General features: G+C 36.0%; 1 protein-coding gene across 1 annotated transcript in view; it reads left to right on the top strand.

Annotated features, from left to right (window-relative positions):
* Window positions 1-15,937, top strand: part of tnmd (tenomodulin) — a 75,882-nt gene that overhangs the window by 31,839 nt on the left and 28,106 nt on the right. The window lies entirely within an intron of this gene.

Here is a 15,937-nt window from a genome sequence, read left to right on the forward strand (position 1 = left end):
GAATTACTGAAATAAATCTACTTTTTCTTGATATTCTAATTTTATGACCAGCACCTGTATATTCGAGTTATAAGCAAACTTAATTCTACTGTCTCCTTCCACGAGCTCCTTGTTCCTGGAAAACATACAAAATCGAAATTGTTTGCCTTCAATTGGACCAGTCTCAGTTGATTTGGTTTTAGTTGTTGCTACATGCACTTAAAAATGCCCCATTATTGGAAAATGTCACAGTTTCTAAGCTTTAGAGCTTATTGGGGTGTCTAAAGTCACTTCCAATCCAAAACACAACCCTAGTTTTAAGACTTTAAGGTTTAAAAATATCTCCTTCACTGAGTGCTTCAGATTTGCTGGGAAGTACATCTGAGTTCCAGCTCAAAGCAGAAAAAATCCAGAAAGCCTCCCCATCTTTATCTCAACACAGCTTCAGCTTCAAATCATCCTGCATTCCCTGCACCTTGGAAGTAGAAAGTTAAAATTATTTTTGCCCTTGCTTTTTATTTTGCAATGAACAGCAGTTTTTCATCAAAAGCTATGTAATTCATTTCACTTGGGGGGGACGACTCAAAAGGTTCTAGTGTGCTTCAAAAATGTAGTGTCCTTACCGTCATATTGTACTTATTATTAGTTTTGAAAGTCACTTTCTTTCCAAGCTGTAGGTTAGATATTTACTTTTCCTTTTGTAAGCATATTAATGAAAGTCACCATCTAAAGAGAAAACATGAAGATGCATTTGTTCTTGTCACAAAAATTAATTTCATGTTTGAGAGAAAAAAATATATTTATAGGGGAATAAGAGAATTTGACACAATCTATAAAAAAACATTTGTTTTTAAGTCAAAAAGCAACAAAGTATTTTACTGTTTATTTCCACTATTTATAATAAATGCATAAAGTTATAGTTTAAAGGATAAAAAATGAGGGTTCTTTTTTCTTTTGTCAAAGTTGGAGAAATTCTGCACTTCTCCATGCATATTTGAACTTTTCACTCAAAACCATTTTTTGAAAAACAAAATGATTCAGTTGTTGGTGACTTAAGACATCCCAATTTTATTTTCAAGGCAACACTTTGATTTCTTAAATCCTGGCTGCAAACAGCCTTTTGAAACGTTCTCATCTATCCATTACTTACACTCTCAATAAATATGTTCAGTGAAGCCATACTCTAATTACAAATTATATTGCTATTGCTTTTTTCCCACCTTTTTGCAAATGTTACCATTGCATCAGTTAGAAAACATCACTTTTAACTACATGTTGTCAGAGTTCATCCAGTTCCTGAATATTTGGCAAAAATCTGAAACTGAAAGCTGAAATGAAAATCTTTCTGCCAGGACAGAATCCACAGTAATACCAAACGAATCAGAAAAGTCACTGATTGATGTTACAACTGATGTGACTCTAAAAAAAATAAAAGCTTATGAAAAAATAAAAATTTTAAATTAAAAAGATCCTTTAATTGAATGGTGGATGGGAGCACAAGGTCGCTCTTCATAACTGAAAAATCAGGTACATTTTAACATTTTCCTCACACAAAAACAGAAGCTTTTTACTGATAAACAACCATTTTGATGAAACTTACGGTGTGACAAGCAGAGCGATTTGAAGAAAAATGGTTGCTTTTCCACTGACTGACAAACCTTAGATTGTGATAAACGTGGCAGGACTAATCCCATCAGTTCACCTGCACAGCTTGTCACCTCCATTGTTCAGCCATCACCGGGAATATTTGTTTCAGTTTGTAAAATAGTTTCAAAAATGATCGTTGTAGGAAAAACGTCACAYCGGGGTTACCGGTGCGAAATTGAGAGCAACAATGAGCTGGAAAGTTGTTTGCATAATCAGTTTTGTTTTGGGTGGATATTTGTAGATATTAACTGACAGAAATTTGAAACAAAAGAACACAGCAGACAAATCATAAAATAGCTGCTGGACTGTATTTATTTTTGCATTATGTTACAATGGATTACCATATTCTGACTGTCAGACAGCTTTTGTTGAGATTAATGTCACGTGTTGCCAACGGGCTCATTTTACCTTGTACTGACTAAGTTGATGACGTATTAGTGACTGACCACTGTTCTCTAAATTGAATTTTCCGAGCTGGCGCCAGTCCAGAACCTGCTCTCTGTACTCAGCAAGCATCCCACCCCCCAAAAAAGCATCCTGCATGTGTTTGGCAGCTGGAAAACATTCCTACTTCATTTATCCAAATTCGGTAGACCTTGAGACTTGACAGGCTTGGTAATCAGCGTCCACAAGCATAATCCCTGCAGTCTCCAGACGCCACACAATCAAATCTCTCTAYCCTCCTTTCTCCGTTTTTGTATATGAATTTTGGTTTACAAAAAAAATACAATTACCTTGCATGAGGAAACACACCTTTAAATATGCACAACAGTACGCAGAAGCATGTGTTCACATGTTAAAGCCCATCTGCACTGCTGTTTCTGGGTGGGGGATCTTTGCCAGCTGTAATGATGTCTGTTGCGGATCCTCGTTTTCAAGTAATATTTCCACTGAAACCAGCTTTGACTTTTTTTTCTCTGCCTAATATGTTCTGTTGCTGCAAATTTCTGCAGGTTTGGGTTAATTTGAGTAATATTTCTCTATAAGGTCTGCATTTTCTTTGCTATTTAACATACGTTCAACTTGAAACCATTCAAGGGTAAAATTTATGTTTTATCCTTTATTGTTAGTTCACCCTTTTGATTTCAATGGGTGTTTTTTAATGTAGTTAAATAAAAAATAATGAATTTTTAGAGGGGGATTAATTATTCTGGCATTTTTGCTGATTTTGTTCAAGGTTACTCCTACAGTGGCAATTTTCAGCGTCTGACAGTGATGCTCCATTTTTACCCTCCAGGAATAGAAAAAAAATCTTATAWAAAAAAGTAACAGCGCAACCAGAGTACTTGGGAGACTTTAGTAGTTCTCATATGAGTGCCTATGTAAGAAAACTTGGTTGCGGAAAAATAAAAGCTGTTCAGGCTGCTGGAGGACAGAGAGCCTGCAGTAGACAGGGAAAAAATAAATTAAAGAAAGTTTCCTCTGAATCACTGGCAAGAACGCTGAGGTGATCAAGGGACTCTGCCCAGTTCTTCAGTTTAATCTTTGCTGTAGGAGAAAATTGGAAGTGCGATGATTCCTTTTACATCTAAGAGACAAACGGAGCTGACTCACCTAAATCATTTAAAAGGACATTTTGATGCTGGAGCTACAGTAGATTTTAACTGCATCGTTTTGGTCAATCATATTTCTTGGACTCCAGGGTGCCAACAAAAAGGTGCCTGAAATACTTGCTAGCCTGACATGACTCAAACAACACCACCTGCTGAATCAGAGYGGGCCCTGAGACGTCTAACTCCGAGTAACACATGCATGAATATCTCGGTTTTATTGAGAATGCCATTCAGCAGTTTTCTCAAGAACACTTAAATGGTGTCAGCTTCCTCTGCTTCAGTTATGGTGAAGTGCTCCATTTAGAGTCTCAAGTGGGAAAACCGTACTGTCAGTGGTAACAATGAAAGGCTCTTCTCACGGTGTCCATTCAACAAAGGACTGTTGCATTCAAGAAAGACCTCGACACACTTTTTGTAACATTCAGAGGTGAACTGAGAGGGGAAAAAATGATTTACTTCTGAGCTGTCAGCAGAAGGAACCACAAAGGGAATCTGAAATGTGTGAAAGTGTACTGACAGCTAGCATGTAGAGTTTGAAAGCACAAGCTGATACAATATTCCACTCCTCTTTATTTAGTATAAATGAGCAAAGCTGAGCTGTGGAGGAGGTTGTCTTCTGTATGGACATGCGACTAAGTTTTCTGTAGTACAAATATGAAAGAAATAAGTGTCAGACAATAATAAAAACTTCCCAAACAACTTTTCAGCAAGTTCTTTTTGTCCCTTACAGAGAACAGAAYATGAAGTTTCACATACAATAAAAGTAAGGGATATTTCAGATCTTACAAAGTGAGGTTCTTKAGAAATGTAATAAATTGTTAATATCTTATCTGTTGTAGATACCCGTTTGAACAACCTCAGTTCAGTGAATCTAAAGACTGTGAGCAGGAGTATACTGCTGTCATCTTAATAGAACTCCAATCTTGAACATTTCACTTTATGCAAAAGTTATKTTATAAATTTTTACCAACCCTCTTGCATTGCAATTGTTCACATAAAATGTGCATTTTTGATATTCGCAAGTGCAAAAAGCAGCAACAGCTAGCTGTAGCATTTTCAGTGCAGTATGGAGCACTTCTAAGAACAGATCTGTCAGAACAGCGGCAGCTTTGAGAAAACTTGGCTTTACATAAAAAATGTTCCCAATTTCACCTTTAGCAATTTGTTTGATTAGTTTTGTTTTATTTGTCAAGTGTTTCAGTGGCTGTGAGGTGTCCACACTTGTAAGACCAGGACCAGACTTCACTCGCTTCATTTATTGGACCAGTTGCACAGGTGTAACAAGTAACACAGGTTAAAACGCTTCAAAACAGAACACACTGTTAATTAAAATGCATTGTTACAAAAACGGCACGTATTTCCACAAGGTAATGGTACGTTTAATTTAGGTTAACTGTGAGTATATTTAAATTTGTAGGTAAAAGTTTTAAACAAATTAGGTTTTACAAACAGAAGAAATAAGTACACTTTTTTCAGACCAAATTGTATGCATTTTATCAAATTTAAATTAGGTTAAAAGAGAGGTTTTAGGGTATTGTTTTTACTCTGATTTATACAAATTTGTAGAAAAACTAAACAGTTATTTTGGTGTATTTATCTCAGTTAAATGCTCATTTTAGGCTAAATGCAATGACAGCGCAGTATTCAAACTTTACCCAGAGCARACATTTATACATTAAATGTTTATCTAATTAAACAAAACAGATACATTTTTCATCTAAAATAAATAGTTCCAGAAAGTGCATTTAAGAGTTCAAATAGTGAGCTTACAGATCATACTTTAAGTTCAAAAGTCCTTTTCCTCACAGTTTSAAGTGTAGCTGTTGTTCTGTGATGGTCTTCTGTCTGAGCACAAGCTGCTGATTGACCTAATTAAGCTCACCTGGTGGAGTGTTTAACGGCAAACCACACCTTTGTCAGGTTATCTCGACACTACTTCTGTTTTAACAAAGTAAATGTTTTACTATTGTCTATTTMACCTCAAAGATGTTTTGATTTTCTGGATCTGATAACGTAATAATTAGGACATTACTGCAATAAGCAAAATGAAAGTTGCTACATGCAATGCATCAGTTACAGCTGTGAAGTAAGTCATTTTACATTAACACAATRCAGCATGATGTACTAACTGGAGGTTGTTATTGAAGGAGACAAAAGTCCTTTTTCATTGCAGAACATCTGAAGGAGTGTTTATACAGTACTGAGATTTCCTGCACAAAATAAAGCCAAACTTTGCAACCAAAAGGAAAAAGACAAAAGTTTTGCACAACATAATTTGTTCAAAAAACCTTAAAAAGCCCGGACAAAAAGAAGTCCTTTGATCATTGCAGAAACGAAACACTCCAGTAAAAATATAATGAGCAGCGYCGCAGTCGAAACAAACAGGCTTCTAATCTTTTTACATGTTGCYAGTTTTGTTATTTTGTACATCTTACTGTCAGCTTGAGTAACATGCAGCAGTTAAAACACAGCCACACACCCCMACACACACACKTAGGTTTGTTTTTATATCCYTGTGRGGAYCATGAATTGACTTCTATTCATTTTCTGGTAAYTTTATGGCCTAGYGCTGACCATTTACCCTAAAATTARCCTCACAGGTTAATTTACACAGGTTAAGTTAACTGACCTAAACTCAATTCACCCCTTGGTCCTAAACCTAACCACCCACCCAAAAATARCATYCGTGCCCACGGGGACCAGGCGTTGAGCCCCACGATGCACATTCGGTCCCCACGAGGCTACCTTTTTCTGGAAAATGGTTCCCACAATGTAGCAAAAACACGCACGCACGCACACACACACACACACACACACACACACACACACTCTCACACACACACACACACACACACACACACACACACACACAGGGAATCCATTTTTGTTGTTTCTCACTCTTATGTGATTTTTAATTAAACTCTGCATCATGTGCTTAGAAAGCATAATCTGTCATGGTGTCTGGATTTTTGTCAGGATTTGTTTTGCGTTATCATATATATTTTTAAATGTATGAATTTTTTGTTAATGTGTTGGGTTTTGTTAAATTTAGTATGTTTTTCATGTTCAGTGCTTCAGTTTATTCCCAGTCAGTTTTCCAAGTTGGTTTTTGTTTTCTGCTTTTTCATAAAAACTAGTTCTAGTTTTTAAAYACAAAACCTTGGTTCTATTACTAATTATCCCCTTTTATACTGCATATACTGTCTTACTTTCCTTTGTCAGGTTTATTTTTTATTTATTTATTTTTGTTAGTTGCATTGTTTGTTTCTCTCCATGCACAGCAAGTGTTTTGTTCTTATCACATTCTGCCTCATGTTGTGGTTTTAATGTTTTCTGGGGCACCCTGCCTCAACGGCTCTTTAAATTTAGTAAATAATTTTATTTTATTTATTTCCATCACCCACTTACCTCTGGAGGCTTCTTTGCATTTGGCTCCTCTTCTGCAAACAAATACGACAGAGCGCCTCCTTTTAAACAACACATTAAGTAATTTCATGTGTTTCAGTGTGTTTTTAATGTTTTATACGAGCACCTTTCCTCCTGACCCATGATACAAACCATTATGTGTCATTTGAATGAAAGACACAAAAAATTTAAATGTATAAACATAACCTGAGAATTAATGTTAAAGTACAACGTGTGTCATAAAGTCATGCCCACATATTTAGTGGAAAAAAGCAATCATGTTTGTTTTTTTAATCGTACTTTTGCTTTTTGAAGTAAAAATAAATTATTACAGACCTGACAGAGAACACAATAAATTAGTGGCTTTTTTTCCTCAAAAAATTTTAAAGTACTGTTACTTGTTAATGAACTTTAAAACCYGAATTATGTAAAATAACAAAGCTTTAATGATTACTCAGGCTTAAATTGACTCATCAGGACTTCGAGGGAGGCAAAAAAAATGACTGACGTTTTGGAGTTGATCATTTCTCTGATTCATCAAACCCAAACAAAGTAGGGAAGGGCTATAAAAAGATATCAAAGAGCTTYGAGCCAATTTACACTGCTTGAGATGTCATTAAAAAACATCACTATTTATCAACTCAAGATCTAGTGGAGCAGGAAAAACTGTAAGATGAAAATGTTCTGAGCAAATGGAAAGAAAACTTTCATATGATTACTAAGGAGCTTAGAGATGAAGCAATGTTCGAGAGACTCCATCACAAAAGTCAATATCAGAAATTTGAAAAACATCTGGATGTGCTAGAGTCTTTTTACAAGCMAGTGCTAGAGAGATGAAGGTAAAATTGAGCGTGTTGGCCTCGTTCGCCAGTTGGATTGGCTTAAAAAGGAAAACTTTAATGAAAAGAACACCTTGCAAAGTGTTAAACATGGGCTGAGCATATGCTGCTTTGTGTTTGTGTGGAGCTCTTGGCAAAAAAAAAAAAGCTGCACAGAYGAATCAAGCTGGAAGGCAGGTTGGATTGTTGAGCTAGCAGAGCCTCACTGTACCACCAAATCACATTTTGTCCTTCTTTCTAACTGTACTCCTGTTCCCATCACTTAATACATCGAATAAAAAATAGAATTGAAAAAAAAATCAGTTGAATTCATTCAGTGTCACAAACAGGTTTAATGGAGTTTTTTTTTATTCATTCATTTTGTTTAAAATAAGTCAATGAGCATATTGCAAGATAAGACAAAAACATTTTTGAAAGAAAGGCCAAGCATTCATTGAAGCAATGCATTTTATCTGCTGCCTTAGGGTCAGATTATGAGATTTTTTATTACAAGAATATTTTGAGAAAAAAGTCATACTTTGTATGAGAATAAAGTTGTAATAAAGAGAATTTGAGTATAAAGTCTCGTTAAAAGAGTTGTACAGACAAACAGTACAACTCCAACAGTTAAAGCTAATATTTCAAGTAAAGATCTTGTGCGATAAGTAGCACTTAGATTCTGTCAGTGATGACTCCCAGCGACAACAACACTAAGTTTTAGCACAGTGTTTATTTATTTATTTTTTAAATTACTGAATTATAAGCATATTTGTGTTTAATAAGTTCTGTTGGCTCTGGTGGGCATTTTAAACTGGGTTAGGCCCAAATGTTAGTTACTTGTAGAGAATTGTAATTTATACAACTCTATTTGAAAGTTTCATTAAAAATCAAGTTATTTAGATATTTTACTAACAGACACGCAGAGCTTACTCCAAATGATGATGAATGTGAACCAGACAGGAAAACTAGTAAAAGAAAAAAAAAACATGGCTATACTATAAATTTTCATTTTGGTACATTTTAGCTGATGATTTTGTCTGAAAAAGAAATAAATTCTGTGTCCTAAARGTTCATTAAATTGAGATTTACATTTAATTTGTAGTTTTTAAATCATGTTTACATTGTAACTATGTTAAAACCCAGTGTGTTTGCAGTTTATGCAAACTTTTTAAGCTCGAGGCAAATATAAATTAATTAGTAAAAGTGGTGGAAAAGTGATTATGTTCAAAAATGATTAAATATTAATAAACCATTTATTATTGAAAATAAAATCAAATTTGTGGCGCTTAATTCTTAAGTGTGAACATAAATCATAAGTTTTGGTGGAAGTAATGCGTAGAGTGTTCATTTATTCTGTCGTTTGTTAGTTTTTTATTATTTATTTCAGCATGAGTGTGATATCGTGTTAATATAAAACTGTTTCATTCTTTACATCATACACTGAAAAAATGATTTTTGGGTGTAGTAACATTTATTTAATTATTCTTTTAAATTTTACAAAAAAAAATCAAAATTTATAAACTACTAGAATTTACTAAATAAACAATATGCATTATGTTATACATCAATATTACTGTACAAAAAAGTAAATGCTAATATTGTTTTACCTGTAATATTTAAGTGCTTTTTCTGGACAGCACTTAAACATGAATAAATTAAGTAACTTCTACTCTTCTGGGCTAAAATTGAGCGTGCATGCGCACAGGCTGCTGCTCTTCATTCCCTTGCTTCACTTTTCAAGGAGAGGACAAGACATGGTCAAAATAAAACATAAGTTGTCTGGTTTCTTTTGCTTGAATACATTTGTTGGTGTGCAATAGTTTGACGACATAATGTAGGTGATATTTAGTTGTCAGGGAACAGGGAATGCAAATTGTAGCATTCTGCTGTGTTTGGCTGTTTGTCATGTGACTGCAGTGGAGGATTGCGGGTAGGATTCATGTTTGTTGTTGTTAAATCATTTTAGGGAATAGGTTAACATTGTTCTTCCAGCAATTAGTCTGTTGTGTTACTCTAATTTGTGTGTTCATTATTTGTTAACTTGTCTTAAACCGTTCAGCAGAAGTAACCATAAGTGAGAGTGGTAGGCCTAGTCATTAATAAGACCTGTGAGTTTTACTTTGTCTGTGTTGTTCATGAAGAAGAATCCAATAAAGGTTCTTCAAAACCGCCACCTGGTGGTGAAGTCTTGAACTACAACAAGAGCTACATTTCTCTCAGTAGCTGTGAGGTGTCATGCTACAATACTGTGCTTGACACATGTGCACTGTTATAAAGTACTTGTAAGATTTACTAGAAAAATAGCCTTATAACAATTTGCACTAATGTTTGTTAAGTAAATTTAAATGCTACAAGTTCATGTAATATTTACTCATCATTATCTAGTAAAAATGATCAAGAATATAGTTAGATTTGTGAATAAATCAGGTAAATTTTACTTAATTTGATCAAGTATACGTTACAAGATTTAATTGAGCAAATTAATTAAAATTTACCTGATTTATTCACAAATCTTTAACTATATTCTTAATAACTTTTACTAGATAATGATGAGAGCAAATATTACATGAATTTGTAGCATTTAAATTTACTTAACAAACGTTAAGTGCGAATTGTTTACAGGATTTTCTCTGGTAAATCTTACAAGTTATTTTTACAGAGTATATAGTGTCATCATAATTTGTTATTTTCATAGTTTGAATAATGATATCAGTCATAAATATATCAAATAAGACATATATAAAGCTCACACAGATGGTTGTTAGTTTTTGTCGGTGAGACTTTAAAGCCCTGCATCTGTTGATGTTTTCAGACCAGCAAAGACTATAAAAGGTCTAAAAGCAAAAGGACGCAGTGTTTGGTGGTGTGGCTGTCATAGCTGCTGCCCACCTCGATCTATCACTGCGCTGCCTATGGCTCCCAGGAGGCCATGTGCAATGTGCAGCCCCCTCGCCATCTTTTCACCCCCGCGGCTCCCAACCTCCCAACCCCCGACAGCCTCCGCGGCCATTACCACCCCGCCATGACTGACAGGCATCCAGTTCCGCCTGACTGGAGCCTTTTTTCTTCCAACCCTCAAGGACAACCAAGAGGACATATTGTCATCAGCTCATCTCTCACGTTCCCACCACTGCCTCGGCCGTGGAGGCGCACATGTCCCCGCGCGCTCCTTCCTCTGCCCCTAACAGACGCGCACTGAAACGCGGAGCCAACTGCGACCCACTCACCTGTAACAACATCTATGTGACCTTTGCTTAATGCCCTCGGGTGCGGCACCAGAACCCATTCGCACAAACTGCCTGCAGGTCTGACTGTGCCTGCCGCCGTTCATTCACTCCTTTTCCTGTGAGTCTGTGTTTGAAACCATCGAGGCTGGGGTTGTTAAGAACCACTTCAGACAGGAACCTTGAACAGAGGAAGTAAACAAGGCATTGTCTGTGAAGGCTTCTGCACAGATCGCCTCGTGCTCCTGAGCCTGAAAGGTTTTCTTGCTGCGTAGATCTGAATTCTGAGGTACCTTGAGATGTAAGGAGAGCCCAGTGCTTTATAAGAGCTGTCATTTATATTTAAAGCATTTTTTTAATAACTAACACTCCCATTCCGTCTATTGTTTTTTTTTTTACTCAGAGCTGCTTTCTGTACAGATTTTAACAGTTCAGAAACACATCTCAGTTTGCGCAAAAAAAACCCAAAAAAAACAATCCAAATACTACATCACTGTATTGTTGTCTTCCTCGCACTTTGCTGATTTGTTTTTCACTTCTGAACGCTCTTAGAAGTTCTAAAGCTGGCGAGACGTTGGGGAGTCGACACCGAACCTGAGATTAGAGGCTTTTGCTCGCAGCTGCAGTAAGAAACTTCACATTCAAACAGGAAACCCTTTTGAATGTTAAAATGTCAAATCCCACACCCAAAAAAATATATATGGGATGTGATTTTTAGAAAGCTGCGGAGTGTTTCAGAGAATGGCCAGACACTTTAAAACAGTTTATTCTGAAAAATAAAAATCTGTTACTTAAGGAAGGCTTGAAGAGGGGTTCTTTGTGAAAGGGGAAAAAAGTAAAAAGATTCTTAAGAAGGAAAATATTTATTTAGATGAAATGTAGGTTTTTAGCTACTTTATCAACCCTTATTTATTGTATTATTGTATTTATTATATTATAGTAATTCATTTTTTAACGCAATTTCAACTTCTGTGCTAATTAATGCTGTTACATAGATTTTGACAATAAAGTACACTTGAACTTGAACTTGAACTTGTTGTTAAACATTGGAGAAGCTGATGATATAAAACTGAATGATTTTAAATTGCTCAAGTGTAAATTAAATGATTCAACATATATGAATATATATAGGTGGAAAGATGATGTTTAATTCATAGTCCGACGTGTTAAAGTACATTTACTTTGAGTAATTCTTTTTTCAGAATCTGTAATTTTACAAGTATTTTTTAAATCGTAACTTTTACTTTTATTTTGTTACATCCAAAACATTAAAATGATACTTTTACTTCTTTAATTTAAGATTTAACACCTTGTTACATGTTGCAAATTTAAATATGATCAGAACTCATCATGAAAGGGGTTGTTTACACTCTAAAAAATGAAATGTTGAATTTACTAAACCAGGAAACCAGGTTTTTTAGAATGTGTAGAAATGTATTACTTTTACTCTCCCCATTATTTTTGAGAAGTTTTATGACTTTTACTTAAGTACGTTTTTTTTATCAGTGATATTTTTACCAAAGTCATTTTATATGACCATCTTTTTTCCAAGTCTGTAACCATTGTAAAGTTAGTCTTATAACTGCTTGCCTTTTTTTAATCACAAAGAAAAAACTTCACCACCCAAGTTGTTTTCTGCAAAAAGAACAAAMGTTTAAAAGAGAGGGTTCAGATAAACAAAAATCTTATCTGAAGGTGCAAAAACCAACTTGAAGCCAAGTTTAACTTCAGCTRTATGCTGTTCTCAAATGTATTTGTTCTTTTTTTAACCTCTGTGGAAGAACTGGCAGTCGGTCCAGGGTGGACCAGCAACCAGGCATCAGCTTCCCTGTGCCCCTGCCTGAAAAAGCAGGTGAAGAAAATAGATGGATGGATAATTTTTTTGACTTTTGCTATTGACCACATCTTCCAGGTGCAAATATAACACCTGGAAGATGTGGACACAGTCATCAGTTGGCCTGGTGGAGAGTGTAATATTTGAGATTGGAGAATAAATCATGCACTTTTTTAAACTTTCTGTACTGTAATTCTCTGTCTGCACAATACTTAACCACTGACTAAAAAGCACATCTTAACTTTTGCACTTTTGCACGTATGTGTGAAGCAGAAGAAGCCTGGATGAAATCTAAACTGAAGGAAGTAGCTGGAAGCTTTAAGAATCCAAGCTGCATCAAAACACAGATTTTCATGGGTTTAGTTTCTTTCTGAGGTTTTAATATTTATTTAATTAGTTTCAATTGACACATCACAAAATATTGTCAAGGTGTAATTTTCAGCTGATTGTCCTGCATTGTCCAGCCAAACGATAACCCATGGTAAAATGGCCTGAGCTGCAGCCGCAAGAAAACAAAATGTGGGTCTAAATAACAGACTCCTGATTATCACCAGATCTGTTTGTGACACTAATTATTTCCCATAAACTGCTCTGGTCTCTACAGAAATGAATTTGCTGCACCTGGGCTTTGTACATCAGCAGCRTTTTCAGGGCTCTCAGCCCAGCAGGTTCCACTTCGCCATCGCGACCACACGCTACAGCGCCCTGAATTGTAAATCTGGTCCTCGGTGTTTCCCAAAGTGTGTCAGGTGGAGTTAGCTCGGCTGCCAGTGAGCTGAGGACAAACCTGAGAGATGTGGCTGAATTCGGGAAAGTGGAGCAGAGCGTTAATTCGGGCAGAGCGCGGCAGTCGTGTTTGCGATGATTTATTTGCATCATCTGGTTTATTCATTTGTCACAATCACCGTCTCATTCACAGCCGACTAGCAGAAAGTAATGTGCAGTCGCATTCACTCAGGTGAAGAATGAGATGATACTTCTCACTGTTTCACTGCTGATGTGTTTGTGCCGGTCGTGTCTGTTGCTGCACCTCAAACTTCTCACTTTCTGCCATGTTTTACCTATGAATAATTCATTGTTGGTGTGTGTTCACTCTTTTCAAACAGCATTATTCATATTTAAACAAACATCCCACCGTCTGTAGCATTAATTTTGAAGTGGTAGTTTAATGAAACGTAATAAATTTGCTCCTGACCGAAGCGTACCCTCTTGGAGTCCTTGTAGGAAGAGTGTTATATAAATTGGACAGTTTTCTACGGTATGTGTTGGCATAGTTTAACTTTTTAGCATCTTATGTGACGCTAATTACCTTTCAGAGATGTTTGCAGCCAAGTGGCACTTTGTGCAACCTTAAAAGTAAACAAGTTCCGTGAATCTCCTCTTGCTTTGTGCTTCCTTTTTAAACACAAATACTGAGAATGTGTGCAGAAAAAAGAATCATAAAGATCCATATTGATACGCAGAGGTTAAAAAAATGAGTCACATTGTAAAATCTTTCCTTTATTGTGGCATAAATCACACTGAAGCTTTTCCTRTGCACTTGAGTATCTGTAAGTGTTAAAAGGGGCCACACAGAGTCTATTCATTTCTATTTTCAGAATGCCAATTATTGTGCACAGCAGCAGCTTTGGCTATTGAACCGGTTTAAGTCAAACTGTTGTAATACATTATTATCTGTTTCAACCCGGAGTGGTGAGGAGATTCTCGCTGCTGGATTTTCATCAAAAGAGATAGCCCGCTGAAAATGTAATTCACTGTTTTAGTATAAATCAATAAGCCTCCAAAATCTATTCTCTCATTCCCACCTTTATGCTAATATGGAAGAAATTCTCAAATGGTACTTTAATTCACCCCGCAGGCTTTCCGAATGTTTAAYAGCCCCGATTTCATCTATAACTGCCCAATTGACACTTAAATTTCAAGCCCATCTTAATTTGGCTTYTCCTGATGATTTTCAGTTTTGCTCCTCTGTGAAGTCGACGCCACAGTGACCCATTTTAATAGAAATTCATAGGCTTTTGCCATCTGACAGTAATCTTCTCCTATTTGGAATTATACCCCATTTGGTCATTATTACTACTTCCTCCCCCACATAAAATAGAAAAGTGATCATTGTACGTAATGCGGTACTCTACGTGTTTCAGCGAATCGACGAAAAACACGTGAACGAACGCGTAAAGAGCATTTAGAGTGAAAGCTAATTTTTGTGTTAGAGGTTTAGAGGACATTCAGACGGATTTGATGTGGGGGTGGGGTGGGGGTGGTGTAAATCCTGATGGACTCCCATCCAAGTGTGTTCATTAATCATGCGTCTCATTGGCGAGGCTCTGATTTGCCGCTGAGACAGATGAAGATGAACTCAGCAATATATTTCTCATCATAACACAACCCGCACATAAATATTAATAGCATATTTTCAGCTGGTGGGCATGAATCATTTCTTAGACAGGGAATTTTAAGAGCTATCCATGCGTGTCCAAGAACAGTACATAGGCGAGCGGTTGGGATAAACAACATTGCTTTAAGGCAACACGCTGAAGAGAGAAAAAAAACTGAACTGAGCCGCGGATTCAAAATGTCTCTATTTTGATTTCTTGAGGCAAAGTCCATTTTTAATAGCTGACCTTTCGGTTTGTCAACACAAATATTTTAATTGAGCGAGCCGCTGTTATCGCTGTCGGTTTCCCCGTGAAACTGTTAGAGGAGCTGTCACTTTGTCTGCACCGTGTCTTAGTTCTGTTAATATTAATATTGTAGATTTGAGACGTTGAATGAAAAGATTTATATCAACCTTTTATCGGTTTAAATTAAGTCAGGTCAACAGACAAGAAAATAACAGAAAGTAGCTTAAAAAACAATTTTTAAAAAACTGCACACATTTTATAACTAAAGAACTTCAGAACCACCTACTGTAGAAGTATTTCTTTAGTAAAACAGAGCATTTTGATGAAGGAGCTTGGTTAGACAAATAAAGTACTCCGAGAGACCACTGGTGGGATTTTGTGGTGATTATTCTGCAGACCGACACAACAAATGAACCAAACACGTAAAACTTTTGTTAAAATAAAGCGATCATGTCGTGCAGGTTTTACATGTGAAGTGTTTGCCCCTGCAGATGGAAGTATTGTATATTWTTTTTGTCCCATTTTGCCACTTAGGTATGTTGCTTTTGCGTTTCACTTCATTAGTCAGACATGCCAGCAGTTTTCTGTTTTTAATAGATCATTTAGAACTAATCAGCAGCAGAACGAAATGTTGTTTTTTTAACATGGTATATGTGTAACTTTTAACAACCTGCAAAGACGAGTCCATCTCATTCTCGTTTACACTCCATGTTTATTATACATTTATTGTTTTTGTTAGCTTTTTATGTGTGTCCATGAAAAAAAATGCCTTACAGTTTTTRACCTGAACTGTTTTCATCAAAATACCTGTTTATTCTGTTCAGAGAAGAGTTGTCATGATAGATCACTTATA

The sequence above is a fragment of the Austrofundulus limnaeus genome, unplaced genomic scaffold, assembly GCF_001266775.1.
Source record: "Austrofundulus limnaeus strain Quisiro unplaced genomic scaffold, Austrofundulus_limnaeus-1.0 Scaffold1, whole genome shotgun sequence".
Lineage (NCBI taxonomy): Eukaryota > Metazoa > Chordata > Actinopteri > Cyprinodontiformes > Rivulidae > Austrofundulus > Austrofundulus limnaeus.